Genomic DNA, 17,106 nt, shown 5'->3' with positions numbered 1-17,106 from the left:
TTAGAGCCAGCCCAGGCAGCTGAATGGCACCAGGCCTGAGCTATGCCCCATCCACAGGGTTGGCTCTGGTTGCAGGCCAAAGAGCACCGTGCCCCTGCACCCTGCCTGGTGCTGGGGGGGGACAGACCTGGTGGGAGGGCTGACCCCTTGCGCCAGCATGGGCAGCGTGGCCATGGGGTGAGTGGCAGCCTGGATGTGGGGAATGTGGCCTGGGGAAGTGGGGAGCTGATGGGCCGGAAGCTAGAGGCGGCAGTTCTGTTTTCTCAGAGTCACTTCCACCCGCTGCAGCTCAGGGTGTGATTCACCCTGTGAAAGCCGCCACGCGCTGGCCGGGATGGGGGGGCAGCAGGCACCATGTCGATGCCCTGAGAGGCAGGCGCTGGAGACCACTGACGCTGTGTCACCCTCCAGGAGAGATCGGCCCCCTGCACCAGCCAGCCCCATCTGCAGGCAGGGCAGAGGGCACAGGATACAGCTGGGGGGGGGGGCCTTGGTTTAGCCTGGGGAACCCTCAAGTTCATCTCCTTACTGAGGCACCGTTTGGGCCAAACATGGCTCCAGAGCCCCCCCTTCCCCCAGGTTACCCCCCACACACAGCTGCCCCTCCACCCCCAGGGGTGCAGAATCCCCCCCCCCAGGCTGGCTGCAGAGGGGATTGTTCCCCCGTGCAGCACATGGACCCCGTCTGCAGAGCCACATGCAGCCCTGCGGGGCCCAGGCCCTGGAGGTTTGGGGGCACCTTACCCAGAGGGGGCAGGATGGGAGTGGTGCTGGGTTTCGGTGTGTCCCGACCCAGGGCTCAAAGAGCCACCTCCACCTTCCTCCCCAGAGCCCACAAGCCGACTGTTGTCGCTGTGGGTTTTACCCTCTTCAATGCACCATCCTGGCATCACCGTGCAGCAAAACAACCCGCTCGCTGCCTGGTGCGCAGCTGAGCTAGGTGTGCTGCGGGGACCTGCCCTTGGCAGCCAGCGGGGCACAGCCCAGTGCAGACCCACCAGGCAGCTGCCAACTGCAACTTAGGGCAGCTCTGCCTGTCTGTGCTGGGGCAGCAGCACCACCACTGGGCTACTGAGGCCTGAAACTGCCAGCGCAGAAAGGCCTGTGTGCCCCTTTCCTATGACGGGCACCCCAGTACCCTGCGCTAGCAGGGAGCCCCTGGGTCACAGCGAGAAGGGCAGAGCCACAGCCATGGGGAGAAGGAGCCGCAGCCTGTGGCCATGATAGCGGATTGTGGGGAATGGGGTCACTCTCCACTGGGGCAGGGTCGTCCCTCTGCCCTTCCCTCTGGGGCGAGGCCGAGGCCGAGCGGTTTGGGTCAGGGGGTCACAATCTGAATCTGGGCCGGGGGGCCATGGGCTGCACTGAATGGGCGAGCGCAGCAGCTAGGCCTGGCGCTTTGTTCAGCTTTGAGCGACACCTCGGCCACAGGGGTGTGGGAACTTGGCACATGGGTATGTTAGAAGCTAAGTGTTTGGCCTTGGCCTGGTTCTCATCCGACAGCAGGCAGTAAACAGGATAATAAATCAGAAAGTTGTACAGGATGACAAGTACCCTATGAAGTTATAGCTGTGCCTGTGTGTATCTTATTAACCAATTAGCAACTGCTTGATTGCTTGCCATAATTGTATATAAGAGCATGCTGGAGAGAAATAAATGACTTTGCTACCAATCACATTGATTGATGGGCTCGGTCCATGCCCGCCTGAGAGGCACTGCAACGCAACAAATGGTGACCCCGACGTGATTCGAATCGAATGATGATAGTGTCGGAGGCTAGTGTCGGTGGCCTGTTCCAGGCGGAGGAGCTGCGGCGGGGAGTGCTGGAGAAGCCCCCGGGCGTCCGAAAAGAGAGGCGCACCTGAGCCCTGAGGAGAGCGGCTATAAGCCGCGGCGGAGAAGGGCGGCTATAAGTCGCGGAGGAGAAGGGCGGCTATAAGTCGCGGAGGAGAAGGGCGGCTATAAGCCGCGGAGGAAAGCGGCGGCTATAAGCCGCGGCGGAGAAGGGCAGAGCGGCTAACATGGGAACCGCTGCATCAGCGGAAGAAAAGATAACACAGAAGCCTTTATTGCACATTATGAAGCGGCAGGGAGAAAAGCTCCCCTCTGATACGTTATCCTGCCTGCTGCGGTGGGGACAGAGAAGGGAACTTTTTGTTAAGCCGAGTACAATTTTTAATAAAACTGTGTGGGAGCGGCTAGGCTCCAAGCTTTGGAAGTCGGTGGCTCAGGGCGATGAGGAAGCCTTTTCCCTGAGTCCAGTATGGAATAAGACAAAGAAGATAGTACAAACTCTTGCGGCCGAGGCAGGAGTGCAGGCGGCCCTTTCTAAGCTTTTCCGCCCAACATGCCTTCTGTGTTGCCGGTTGGAGCCAGGGAGTTTTTCGGTGGCGAGGACACGGTGATACCTTTGGCTTCCGACCTGGATAATGTTGCCCCTGTTATGGTTCCATTACCCTCCAATGTGGCCCTCGGCCCCGATATAACTAATCCTGCTACGGTCCCGCTACCCCCCGATACGCCCGAGCCTGTGAAAACAGCTTTGCCGTATGCACCCCCTCCCAAACCATGCCGTGTCCACGGGACCTGGGGGTGTCACGAATGCGGGGAAACAAAGGAGGCTCGGGTGAGACACGTGCCATCACAGGTCTATCCCAATTTGACTACGCCTATTCAGTTTACCCAGTTTAATGCCTTTTATAAGAAAATGGAGCGCCGGGGTCAACAGCTGCAGGCCATTTATAATAAGTTAAATCAAATGCAAGGTCTTCCAGCTGGATCATCGTGGAAAGAGGGGGAGCTGGAGAGGCTCCGGACCGCCCTTCGGGCATACGACGAAGAGGTGCTCCGCTGGAAGCGAGCCCTGGACGGGAAAACTTTGGAGTGCACGGCGCAGGCAGAGGCTCGTGCCGTGGCCCCGGTGGTCGTTCGGACCTACAAGCAAGTAAGTTGTTTTGGCAGGAGCCTGGAGAAGGCGTCCTATGCTGGCTGGTCTAAGCCTGGGACAATGCCGGGAAAACCGTTATGCTTCTCCGGTATGAGCAGCAACAGCTGGGTGTTCTGACACAGGATTCACAGATTAAAAGAAGCCAAGCAGGGAAGGAAAAAAGAACAGAATGAATTAGCCGAAGACAGCTCATTCTTTTCTGGCCCCAGTCAAGGACGCGGCACAGCTAAGATTTGGCGGACAGCCTAGACAAAGGGGCTTGACTGGGCCCAAAAAGCTAATGAGAGCTGCAAAACCCTGCCAGGCACTAACGGAATGTGTTAGCTGTCTCTTCTCACAGGTATGGAAGAGCTGCTCAAAGATCCTAGCAGCCCTGGAACCAGGAGTCTTGGAACCAGGAGACTGACTGCTTGGACCCATGATTTTTACTGCAAAAAGACCCCTTTACATCAGGAGGATTCTACTACTGATGATTGGCCTATTTTTTTTTATTTAGCTCCATTGTGCTTCTAAACAGCAGGAAAAAAGGACAAGGTAATGTACTGGCTAACCTCTCCCTTGTCCGCTGCAGCCCCCATTGTGTTATTGGATTTTTTTTTGATAGAAGCAAAATCATTATAGGATGATGTCCTGATAATTTCCCCCGTAGAAGTTGAACCACGACGGTGGTGGAAAAGAAGAAAAAACACTCACATCATTGATATTGCCAATGTCCAGAAATTCCTGACTAAAAGGACATTGAGAACTGACCCTGGTAAAGAAACAAAGAATTGTACACTGGCAGGAAGAAATTTGGGACTCCTGCTGAGAAATGTGGTATTAATTGGATTTTGGGGTTTATTTTACAGGCTGTGCCCTGTGTTGTGGAATTTTTTTTAGCCTGTGTTGCCCTCCCTAATTGGATTGTATATGATATTACCCCCCCCATTACTAACCCCGATTTTCTAGAGCTTAATTGTTTTTGTTTTTAAAGTTTGAGAAAACTCAGCCAAAAGGTTTGTTGCGTATTCTCACAGGGGAGGAGTTGATGGTGTTGTTGGGTATAAATTTAGGTAATTTAGGAGGATGGCTTTGGGCCTATGTGACCCAAAGTACCTTTTGTAAAGTGCTTTTGTTAGCCTTATTAGATTTTTGTAAATTTTGTGTTATGTGCTGATTATTGGCAGTTGTACGATTGTTTGATACTAGATGTAGCCAATGTTATAATAGATAGGCTGAAGTAGATGTTGTAATTAAAGTTATATGCATGAGAATGTAGCCCCCACGGTGGGAAAGTACAGATAATTGTTCACAGAAGAGACCAGAAGGGTGGGGGCTAGTTAAGAAGTACACCCTCCTAGCTAAATTGATAGTGGGATAAGTTAGTGTTCATGAAAGGAACGGTCTAGCAAGAGGAAAAAAGGGTCGGGCCCAGGCAGGCAGGCAATAGACAGAGAACTTGAAAAGGAAAAAAGGATCGGGCCCAGGCAGGCAGGCAATAGACAGAGAACTTGGAAAGGAAAAAAGGATCGGGCCCAGGCGGCCAGGCAACAGACAACAAGCTTGGAAAACTGGTTGGAAACTTTTAAGGGTATAGTGGATAGAAAAGGTAATTGAGCATGAACATGGGGATTTCAAATATTCAGGAGCATATTTGGAATGGTGATTTGGATTAGTAAGTGGCTGTTGGAAGACTAGCTAGTAATTTTTTAGGAGAGTAAAAGGTTAATTCTGTGGTTGCTAGAGGGAACAGCAGTTGAATTTTGTAAGATGCTAAAGAGTGAAGTTTTGGTGTTTTTGAAATGTTTGTAAAAAAATTTAGGCAAGAAATTAGTTTGCAATTGGTTGGCTATGAATAATTTTGTTGCATTAGCTAAGAATGTATATAGTGCTATGTAATTGAAATTGTATTAGGCTTAAGGGCATATAAGTGGTGATTTTTTTTTATTTTTAGTGTTTAATAGCAGAATTTAAAAGTAAGAAATTTTAGCTGTGAATAGCTTTGAATTTAGAAGCAAGCCAAGATGCAATTGTATTATTGTAAATGATTTAATTGATGAAGTAATTTCCCTGTTTTGCCTGAAATTAATAAGGGTATTTGTGTATTTTAAGTAATGATTGCTTGCCCAGTAGGGGTATATTTGTTTTTGTTTTTTAGCTATTACAGATAATTGATGTTAGCTGTATAGCATTTAATGTACCATGCATTTACTGATAGAGTTAAGATTTATGTTTTGTGTTTTCTGTTCTGTTTTTTGGTGTTTGTTTTCTGGCCAGAAGATTTGTTGTGGTGTTGTTAAGATGTTTATGTGGTTTATGTTGTGTTTTATTTTTTGCTAGGACCCCCCCCCCTCAGTGTCAGCTTGATCACCTGACACATGAGGGATGGATTGGTAATAGAAATTTGTCACAGGTTGGTGTACAATAGAGAATGGGGGAACACTGCAGAATTTACACCATTTATTTGTTTTATTTTTGTTATTTTATGTTTGTTTTGTCTGATGTTGTTGGTGTTGTATGTTATGAATTGCATGGTTATAGATGAGTTTTATAGATTAAGGAAGTATTATTTGGTTTTGGTTTTGTTTTGTTTATTGGTTATTGTTATTATTATTTTTGCTTTGTTTTGCATGCCCCTTTTTTGTGTGTTTTGGAATAGAGGGGGAGATATGGATGTGGGGTTGCATTTTCCCTATGCTGCTTTGGTGGAAAGTTACAGTAGCGTGGTCACAAGAACAGAGGGGTGAGATAAAGTTGTTATGAGAAAGTAGGGAATTGCCAGAGCGAGGCAAATGCCAGGAACAGGAAGATTTCTGGCTGTGGTCATGAATGTCGTCGCTACGTGGCTGGGCTGTATATTTAATGCAAGGTTTTATGCTAGGAATGCTGTGTATTTTTGCTGCTTGCCTTTGTATATTTGCTATTTGTGTGGCTGCCGTTGTTGTTGTGTGGTACGCATATTGGCAGGACCCTCCTGGCCCCTTGGGCCACTTGCGTTACCTGGAGAAGGGATGTAATAGGTAAAAGTAGGGCATTGCGGAAGATATTGTTACGGTTTAGTTAGGCAGCTGGTGTTTTTGGTTGCTTTTTAGCTTTGGTTGATGTAGACTGTAGTATTGATATTATGAGTTGGGAATGTATTGCTAATGCCTTCTCTCCTTTTCTTTTTTGATTTTGAGAAAAGGGGGGTGATGTGGGAACTTGGCACATGGGTATGTTAGAAGCTAAGTGTTTGGCCTTGGCCTGGTTCTCATCCGACAGCAGGCAGTAAACAGGATAATAAATCAGAAAGTTGTACAGGATGACAAGTACCCTATGAAGTTATAGCTGTGCCTGTGTGTATCTTATTAACCAATTAGCAACTGCTTGATTGCTTGCCATAATTGTATATAAGAGCATGCTGGAGAGAAATAAATGACTTTGCTACCAATCACATTGATTGATGGGCTCGGTCCATGCCCGCCTGAGAGGCACTGCGACGCAACACAGGGGCACTGGGCTGCAGGGGGCAGCGTCTGGGGGACTCGGCGCCTGCGCCAGTGGGGAGGCAGCTCCTGCACTCAGATGTCCTATGAGTGGGGCTTCTAGGCAGGCAATGGAGGGGTTGGCCTGGGAGGGATGTTGGGGGTGATGGTGATGGAGGGTTGGCCTGGGCTGAGCTGGGAGGATGCTGTGGAGTGATGGAGGGGTCGTGCCGGCCGCTTCTGGGAGCAGCGTGGGTCCTGCAGCGCCATGGCAGTGGCAATCCCACAGGCCAGATCCAAAGCCCTGATGGGCCGGATCCAGCTCACGAGCCGTAGTTTGCCCACCATTGGTCTAGCAGTTAGGAATTGAGGCAGTAATCCACTAGCCCCCCTGTTTGTCCTTGTTAACGGGCCACCCTACCTCGCCTGCCCCCTTCCAGCAGGTGCTAACGGCTCACGCTGAGCAATCCCGGCACCTTGCGCGTTGCTGTGACGCGCGGCCGGCCGTGCCCGGCCCTGAAGCAGGGCTCGTGTGGCTCCCACCTCGTCTCTAGGGGTATCGGTAACAGCTGTAGTGACAGGCAGCTCCAGGGCACTGGGGCAGGGACAGCCCCCTTCCCACTCCCCCCAGGAGAAGGCAGCATCCCCTGGGGCAGGTGTTTCTGTGACTGCTCTTCCCTGGAGAGAGCCCCCAGCCCTGCCTGCCCACATGCTTCACCAAAGCCCAGCCACTGGGAGCGGGTCCCCTGGGCTGCCCACCTCACAGTGGCCCAGACCTGCTGGGCTGGGAGAGACCCTGTGCGATGCCAAGGGAACCCCCCTCTCCCTGCCCAGCAGGATGCCCAGCCCCATGGCCTGCAGCCTGGAGAGAACTCTGCAGAGCCGCCCCCATCGGGAGCCAGCCCAGGACAGGGGCTGGTCCCGGCATCACCTGCAGCCCCTCCACAGCGCGGCACACGCTGCTACTGCTACCCCCAACCCACTGCTGCCCCCTTGCCCTGCCAGCTCCATCCCCCGTGCTGCCCTGCTAAGGCAGGATGGGGCGGGGGGAGGCAGAACAAGGCAGGGGCTGGGTCAGTGCAGGTCTCATTGCATCCTTCTCCTCTCTGAGTCAGCCAGTTTTTGCAGCCTCCCCCAGCCAGCCTGGGCACCGTCCCTTGCTGGCAGTGTCTGAGGCTCCTGGCCCAGGGAGAGAGGATTCCAGGCATGGAAATGCAGGTTCTGGGTGGGGGGCATTGGGGAATGGAGCCCCCCTGAGCCTGGCAGACAATCCCTCGGGCACCCATCCCAGGGTGGTGGTGGTGGGGTGCTCAGTGCACTCTGGAGAGCCATGTTATTGATGTGGGAAGCTGTGTTCACCTCCCCAGACAACAGAGCCAGGAAATAGAACCCAGGAGTCCTGACTCTCAGCCCCTCCCCCTTCCTGCTCTAATCACTAGACCCCACTCCCACCCCAGGGCTGAGAATAGAACCCAGGAGTCCTGGCTCTCAGCCCCTCCCCCTCCCTACTCTAATCACTAGGCCCCACTCTCACCCCAGAGTTGGGAACACAGTCCTGGAGTCCTGATTCGCTAAACCATCCACCCTCCCAGCAGCGAAGCAGGCAAGGGAGACTTGACAAGGGGATTCCCTACACCAGCTCTCCAGCGCCATCTGCTGCCCCAGCAGCCTGGTTTGTTTGTATTCTCAAGCTGAAAGTTTTTTAATTAAACACAAGAACAAAATCAAAACAAGTGTTTATATTGAAACAGACTCAGCAAAACAACCGGAATTAAAACTTATTGCAGCCTTTTTTGGAGGCAAAATGTTTAGTCTCTTATTTTGATGACCATCCTTTGAGGAAAAGGAAAGGGGGCATTTCACCTTTAGCCGTGCTGTGTGCTGGGTATTCGTTGTTCCCGGTTTTAACCAGACAGACCCACGGTGGGGGAGAGGAAGGACAGACATGTGGGGGAAATACAGCGTTTGTTGCTGTTCTTGGACCACAGGACGGCAGGCTGCTTTAGGCTGGCAGGTCGGCCACAACACCTGGTCTGGTCTCAGGCTCACATCCTGCCAGGGACACCATCTGGCTGGGTCTGTTCTCCTCAGACAGGACTGGGTGGTCTCGTCTCGCTGTGGTGATGCGCGCAGTGCAGCTCATTTCAGGAGTTGCGGAAAAGCCAAGGGAGCGGGAGAGAGGACCGGCGGGAAGAAATAGTGGGGCAGACAGTAACCCAAAGGGGACGCAAGGTTCTTACACGTCCCTGCAGCGCTGCCCATCGGCTGTCCCCACTGCTGGGCTGGGGAAGAAAGTCCTCTGGTCTGGTCGGCTCCCTCTGCCCTGGGGGTGGGCAGGATGAGATGACACGAGCTGGACAAGATGAGCTGGGATCCAGGTGTGGGTCCCGGTGAGAGCTTGGCTGGGATTTTTTTTTGCCTTCTCTTTTTAAGAACCCCACAAGGGAGGCCGGGGGGCACAGTTCCTCTGCTCAGTATTGCGTCCACCACTTAACCCTAATACTCACACCACCAATTTTGGCCCATTACTTTCCGGCCCCATCGCTTGTTTGTTAAGTCCGACTTCAGCCCAGTTCTTGAGTCGCCCCAGCTGGCCGTGCTTTGCTTGCACTGACTCAGCCTCCCGCGTCTGTTTGCCCTGGTTCATCACACTGATTGACCCCACTTGCCTTCTGTTTCCATGGTTCATCTCCAAACAGGCAACGAACCACAGGTTCTTGTGCCATCAGAGCAGCAGCCCTGGGAGACAGGACAGAGCCTTGAACCCTTCCCCTCCTCCCAGCCAGCCAGCCAGCCAGGCCCCTCCCCTTGAGCACTATGGGAAGGGCAGGGAGGTGATGATGACCCCTCAGCTAAGAGCCCTGCACTAGCTGGAGCAGAGCAGCAGGCAGACCCCAGCCCTTCTGGGCTCCCTTCGCTGCTTTCACTGCAGGCTCCCCGCCCGCAGGGCCCTGGGAGGGTGTTGGGATCATGAGCTCCCACATCGCTCAGAAGGAAACTGAGGCACACGTCCTTGGAGCTGGTCAGCTGAGGGTCTTGTGTCTGCACAGGGGCCAAGGAGTCAAACAGGCCCAGAGCTGGCCCTGCAGGAAGCCACCCTGTGCCCCATGGTAGAGGAGCCGGTTGGTCTGGCCTGTCTGTCTCCTGTGTGTTCTGGTGCCATCCTGAGCTCCCTCAGGAGCCGGAATCCCTCCCCCATAAGCGGTGTGCAGGGCTGCATAGAAATTCATGACCCTCTGGCCCAGTCCTTCCCTGCCTTGTTCTCCCCCACGCCCGGGCCGTCACCGCCCCCGGTCCCCCCTCGCCCCCACCTGGTCCCATCTGGTCCTTCCCTGCCCTGTTTCCTCCTCTGGTCCCATCCCGTTCTACCCTGCCCCCGTTCCCCCCTCTGGTCCCACCCCATCCTTCACCACCTGTTCCCTCCTCGCCTCCTCTGGTCCCATCCCATCTTTCACTGCCCTCGCTCTGTGTCCCGTCCCATCCCGCCACCCTTCCCGCCAACCCCACTGGCCCCGTCCCATCCTTCCCCATCTCCCCCCTGCACCCCGTCCCATCTTTCCCAACCCCCGTCTCCTCCGTGCCCCATCCCGTCCTGCCCTGCTACCCTCCCCGCCTTCCCCCTCCCTGTCCCCCACCTCGCTCTTCTGGCCCCGTCCCATCCTGTCCTTCACTGCCCCGTTCACCCCTCTGTCCCCATTCCGTCCTGCCCTGCCCCAGCCCCACCTTCCCCAGCCCCATTCCATCTTTCCCTGCCCCGTCCCTGCCTTCCTCCTCTGTGTCCCATCCCATCCTGTCCTGTCCTTCCCTGCCCGTCACTGCCTCCTCCCCAGTGCCCCATCCCGTGCGTCCCTTCCCCCGTCCCACCTCCTCTTCTCCTGTCCTTCCCTGTCCCCATCTCCCCCCCTGAACCCCATCCCATCCTTCCCTGCCCCAGTCCCCAGCCTGTGCCCCATCCCATCCTTCCCTACCCCCATCCCACCTCCTCTGCTCCTGTCCCCCCGTCCCCGTCCCCGCCTCCCCCCTCTGCACCCCATCCCATCCTTCCCTGCCCCAGTCCCCAGCTTCACCTCTTCCCTCTGCGCCCTGTCCCGTCCTTCCTGCCCCCTCTGCACCCCATCCTGTCCTTCCCTGCCCCCACCGCCTCCCCCATTTTCCTGACATCTCCATTGGCCCAGACAGCAGGAGCAGAAGGGACAGCTCTTCTGCCCCGCCCAGTTGCGGGTTACAGGCACAGGGCCTGCCAGCTGGTGCTCCCAGCTCAGGGGAAGAAGCAGCTGCTACATGAACTACGCCGCCATCCTCCTGATTTCCAGAAAGGCTCATCCGGCGCGGGGCCCTGCTGCTTGGCAGAAGAGGGTGCGGGCTTATCTACACTGGCACTTTACAGCGCTGCAACTTTCTCACTCAGGGGTGTGACAAAACACCCCCCTGAGCACTGCAAGTTTCAGCACTGGAACATGCCAGTGTAGACAGTGCATCAGCGCTGGGAGCGACGCCCCGCGGGGAGGTGGGTTTTTTAGAGCGACCACACAAGCCACGTTAAAGCGCTAGCGCAGGGCTGGTGTTAAAGGGGTGGGGTGGGACAGGCTGCGCAGGGCCTGAGGCCGAGGAGCCAGGCCATTTCCTCAGGAGCCAGGGGTGCTTTGCCCTGAGGGAGGCTGCTGCGCAGGGGCACGCAGATCCCAGCTCCCCCTTGTGCCCACAGGGTGGGCTGCGCTCTGCCATGGCTGGGGAGGGCTCGCTGGTGTGAGGGGTGGGCTCAAACCCTCCCTGCAGAGGTCACTCCCGTCCCCTCTCCCATGATGCCACAGGGCCATGCCTACCAGGGCAGCATTTTCAGAGGTAATTGCCACCTTGTCGCCCCCAAGCCAAAGCCAATGGGGAGTCCCCCAGCGACCCAGAAACAAACCAGGCACTTTAAAGCTCATCCTTCCATGCCCCAAACTAGTGACCCCAGTCACCCTGTCTTAGAATCCAGCCTCGGCTCAGCTCACGGGGCAACATCCACCCCAGGGCTCAACTCTGTCCCACCCCCCACCCCCTGCTGGCTCCTTGTATCTGCAGTAACAGGATAAGGCCTCTGGCTTGCCCTCGGCAGGGCCGGCTCCAGGCACCAGCTTATCAAGCAGGTGCTTGAGGCGGCAATTCCGGAGCTGGGCGGCACTTTCAGGTATTTGGTGGCAAGGGAGGGTCCCTCACACCCGCTGGGAGCGAAGGACCTCCTGCTGAATTGCCGCAGACTGCGATCGCGGCTTTTTTTTTTTTTTTGGGCTGCTTGGGGCGGCAAAACCCCTGGAGCCAGCCCTGCCCCTCGGGCCATCAGCTGCAGCTTACCTCAGGAACAGGCCTGCCCTAGCGCTCACTGATTATGGATAAATGCCAAATTAACAGTTGGGTTGACACTTTATTTTTGCAATTAAGAAGTATTCCTGCCAGCCTCCTTTGTGGGGATTATTCACTCCACCGTGGAACGGGTAGTGGCTAAATGCTTTTATCCTCTCAGGCTGAAACACAAACACAGAGGCTGAGAAAAGCAAGTCTGCAAAGAACCCAATTTAAACAAGTCTGGAAGCAAAGCCCAGAAGGAGATTGCACAGCCAAAGCCTCAATTGCAGCCTTCCAGCCACAAAGCACCTCGCAAAGCAAGAAAAGCAACTCTCGGCCCCGCGGGGAGCCTGCCGCGTGTGAGGAGCGAATGTGAGGGCTGCGAACGCTGCCTGCCCTTCAAAGCGCCCAGCGTTGACATTCTGAAATAAGGTTTCCATCAGGCGGTCTGTATTTCATGGCCAACATGAAATAGACAACACACAATTTGCTGAAGGTATTGACAGAAATATGCCGCATCTTAAGGTGCCATAAAGGGGTCAACAGCATTTGAGATGCTTCTCCAGCCTGGTGGGAAGGATGCTCAGCTTCCAGGCTGCTCTAAGTGCTCCGCACATAAATAAAGGGGATTTCACACTCCTGTCTGACAAGCACAGCTGCAGGCCTTGGAACCGTCTGTGCTTTCAAAAATTTAGTCACAGGCAGCAAAGATAAACAAGGAGTCACTTGCATTGTGAGAACCCCAGGACTGCAGGGACCTGGGAGGGGTTATTAAAAAGTTTATTTTCCCCCCTCCCCAAATCAGACATTTTTACCTGGATTAATTCTAGCAGGTGCTTGAAGTGCTTGTTTCCCTTTGCAGTACCCAAAACACAATTTTGAAACTATTTTAGACTGACAGCTAAAAAACACGATCAAAGCAAAGGCAGCAGAGCTAATGCACTGCAGCACCAAGGAACTGAATGCTTTCTTAAAGAACCTTCCCAAACCAGAATCATCCTAGGGCCCATTCAAACTGAGCTCTCGCTTCAGCTCAAGTTCAAAGGGCACAGCACTAACCACCAACAGAACAAACCCATCCCAACATAAAAGTTCTCTGCTTCTGAAAGCCAAACTCGTGTGACATGCACGGCTGACTCATAACCCTGGGTCCTGCAAACGTGTATTTAACGCTATGTGCAGAGTCCCATTCAATGGGACCACACATGCCTAAAGAAAAGCACGTTTAGATAAGCCTTTGCACAACCAGGTTTAAGTCACCTTCTTCGTTAGCTCTGGGCCAGAGCTGGCTGCCGGTACAGATTGCCATCGCTCCAGTGTAGAGCTCTGACAGTTTCCCCTAGCTGATGTTGTCCTTCTGTTTTAAATTTTGCATCACAGGCTTCAAAATTATGCAGATTTTTTCTTTCATTCATGAAAGATTTTAGAAATAGCTTCCAAAAGAGAAGTGTTCAAGGAACAGTACTTTGGATCACCACAATCTGTTTACATTAAACTCAAGTTTCTCATTCACTTTTGAAAATGGGATTTAGGTCTTGACTATCAGGGGAATGCCATGAAGCTGACTGATACCATGTTTTACAGACTGCCAAGGCTGGAGATAGGTTAGTCACTGTGATTGGTATTTTGTTTACACCTAATGTCAGTGTCAATGTTATGCTTTACCATAAGTTATACACACTGATGAAGATACTGTAGCTATTGCACTTCAGACTCAAAATTAGCTTCATTAGAATTGGTAATTTGGCTCAAGCTAAGGCTGGGGGGTGGTTTTGTGATTCTGAATTAGGAGTGTTGCTGTTTTACAAGACAATGGAATTTACGTTTAAATCTTAATTTTGTATTTCCTAATACTGTATGCTTTGGAAACTGAGAAATGAGCGATGGGCATGACTGGAACTCAGATCAATGCAGCTGTTTAGGACTAGTGATGCCAGTGGTGTAACCCGCCTGCAGGGGCACTCTTCTTCCAGTAGAAGAGTGGCTTAGTGGGGGTGGTTTAGCTTAAATCTCTTTTCAATTGATATAAACCAAACCAACAAAGGCCTTTTGGATACTGAACTCAATGTCCATGAGCCTCAGACCCATGCAGCTCAAATGGCTAAAATTCAGACCTTCACTTAAACCAAGAAATCTTTTCCAACACCGACAAGGCCAAAGGCTCTTAAGTAATTTAAGCATTGGAAATGTTACCTACAGCCTAAAACCTATTTGTGTTGTTCTAGGTTGCCACTGCTGGGGGCTCATTTTCCTGTTGCTAGACTGGATCAATTACCTCCTTAAATCAGATTTTATTCTCCAATGCACAGCCTCATTAAAGGCACACACAGCTCAGTCACACCAATCTCTCTACAATCTAGAATTCACCAGTCGGTGCTGGAGGTAATGTAATCTACCATTCTGAGATGATGGAATTCTTCAGAGCAGACAGGGCTGCTTATAGGATTAGTGAGAGATGCGCTATAAAGAGGTTCCCTCTCTTCGTTTTTGTGTGGGAAGACAAAGGAAAATAAAATAAAATGGCCTGCTGAAGTGGTGTAAGACGACAAAGTAGTCTGAGCAACCCAAAACACAGGTTTTATTGAAATACAAACAAAATTACAGCCAGGGACAGCTTTTAGGAACAGCATTTCCAAAACATGGGAAACAAAAGCTCCTGGGTAATCTTGAAAATCTGGTACCAAGTTGTGGGACCCCCGTTTTCAGAACTGCACCTAACTAGTGCAGGAATGGTGGCCCAATGGTTATTAGCTAGTTACACTGTTGCTAATGGCCCTATGTACCCATAATCAGACTAGCAAATTGTAGGTTTTCAGCCCAGCCTGAACACTTCCAAAAATAAAACTTTAGCTCAAATGCACTTTTTTTTTTTAAAAAGAGGAAACCAGAGAGTAACTTTCACCAACAGGCTTCTCAAACTTCCCCTTGTTTCTAACCCTGGAGGAGCATCAAGTTGCTGGGTGGTCAGGTGAAGCTTTCTTGTAAGGAAGACCACCACTGATTTATCCTGCGTACAGACATTCTGCCCCAGCTCACTGCTGTCCTGTGCCTTGAGACAATCACTCCCACCACCGCAAAGCTGCTGTGACAAGCCACGAGGGCAAGGGCACCAATGAACTGGGTCCTGTGTCTCACTGCAGGAGTCACTGTCCAAACACCAGATCTGGCTCCGATTTAGGAAAAGGGCTATATTTCTGCACAAGGCAGAAGATGCTGGGTGGTCTCTGACAATATAGCCCTGGTTTCCAGCTCAGGTACAACTGCCTTTATTTATAATAGATTGTAATACTAAAGTCACCAAAAAGGCATGACAAATACAAGAATGAGAATTGGTGAGCAAAGATCTCATAGCTCTTCGGGGTTGGACAAAGCAGTAATTTCCCCTAAAGTAGCTTTATTCATGGTTTGTTTGTTTTTTTTTAAACAAAAGACATCTCTACGACACAGGTTGGCAGTCTAAAATTTTTGAAACACTGAGTCCTGAAAGTTAGGGTTTTTAACCAATTTAAGCTGTGTACCCCGCCCCAAAAGAAAACCCACTTCTTCCTGCTTTCCTATCACCAGTTCTGTTATTACAGGAATGAAATCTAGACATCTCATAAAATAGCTAGTTCCACATTGTTCTTCAAACCTCAGATCAGTGAAATGCAGCTTTGCATTTGAGATACTATATGACTTTAGTACATTTTGCACTGCCTGCATCTACACTGACATCAGGAGAGAAGAGGCCATGACTGGCCCTAGCATATATGATTTAAAAAAAAAAAAGGTGAGACACACCCACCCACTATCAATGCAACAAGAAGGGAGAGCAGTAGCTGGGGCCAAGAGATAAGATGCAATGAAACCCTCCTGTACCCACAACCAATATCTGAAAAGCATCAGTCACTCTGCAGATCAAAGAAAGAAAGAACAGCCAGTATTCAGCCAGATAGGATCCTTATGACCTATATAGGAGAAGTCATTTTCGATTCCCTTTAATTGGGCTGCCCTGGTGCCAGATCGCTTCCATTCCCTGGAAACCCTCCTACCCGAGATCAGCAAGCTGTCCCAGTTAAAGGATCAAGTTGATATTCTGGAAACCACCTATAATACCGAACTCCGGGCCTTTGAAACAGCTCATAAAGTCACTACCCTTTGCACGGGCTCAGATTTTCTCTGCACAATTACAAAAGTTTTCCGCCCCCCTCAGATACATGGGTTTCTGTTCTGGGGGCTCATCGGTGGTGGGCTGTTGTTGGGCACCTGTGCATGCTATTGTTGCTGCACACGTTGCCACCCCCGACCTACAGTATTATCCTTCCCTCCGCCACCCACTTATCCCTTGCCCCTCGCCCCTTTGCGAGACTCTGTGTTGGAACCAGAAGCCCCAGTTTATGACTCCCTGGAAATACCCTACTGTAATGGGTATGAAACGCCCCTGGAGGAAAGGCCTGAGGTCCAGGCTTTAATGAACATTCATATTGAGGAAGTTGATGCCAGAAGATTGGCATCAAGAGGAGGGAATTGATGGGGATTTTCAGGGACCCCACATGCCTTGCCCCGAACTGTGTCCCAAGCTAAGCTAGCAACAGTAGGCCATGGCAGGCCTGCTTGACATTAAGGCATAGGCAAGATTTGTAAGAGCCTGTATGGCTTAATCAAAAGGCCAACAGGAGAAAAGGGGAACTTCCGCCTACTGGTAATTGGGTAACCTGACCTAGGGTAACAGCATATTAGCTATGGAAGATTAATAAAAGCAGAAGAGTCTTGTACAATAAAAAACCGCAAGTAGGTGGGCATACAGTTAGAAAAGAGCTAATTGTACAACTCTATTGGAAAATAAATGCATTAGGTAATTTAGTACTCAATAAGATAATGCAAGAGAAGGTAATGCAAGAAGAGGGACGTGGCGAAAGCAGGAGCCTCTAGGGACAATAACAGGAAAACCCCTAGATGGTAAAAGGTCAGAGTCCCGGCCTCAGAGGGGCTCTGATTGGCTTGCTGATAAGAATTGTACCAAATAAGGCTGATAAAATTTGTAATGTGTGATTACGCGTTGTGGTTTTTACCTTTATAAGCTTAGAGCAATGTAGCCTACGTAAGGCGGCTGACCCCTTGTATGGGGACATGCCGACCTTCCCTTTATGCATAATTGTACCCCAATAAAGGTGCTTCAGTGTGTCTGACCCAAAATCAACGGTGTGGTCAATCTTTCCACGACATTAGGTTCATTATGCAGGGCTCCAGAAAATTCCAGTAGTGGTGTAAAAATTTTTTCTTAATTTTATTTTAAGGGTGAAATGATCAACAGATCAAAATGAATACTTGGGTTTGAGAGAGTCAACTAGTTAATGTTTAGTTAACAAATTTTAAGTTGTTTTTGTGTTGTATGTAATTATTATTCATGGT

This window comes from Mauremys reevesii, linkage group 25, assembly GCF_016161935.1.
Source record: "Mauremys reevesii isolate NIE-2019 linkage group 25, ASM1616193v1, whole genome shotgun sequence".
Taxonomy (NCBI): domain Eukaryota; kingdom Metazoa; phylum Chordata; order Testudines; family Geoemydidae; genus Mauremys; species Mauremys reevesii.
Note: the sequence above shows the minus strand (reverse complement) of the source record.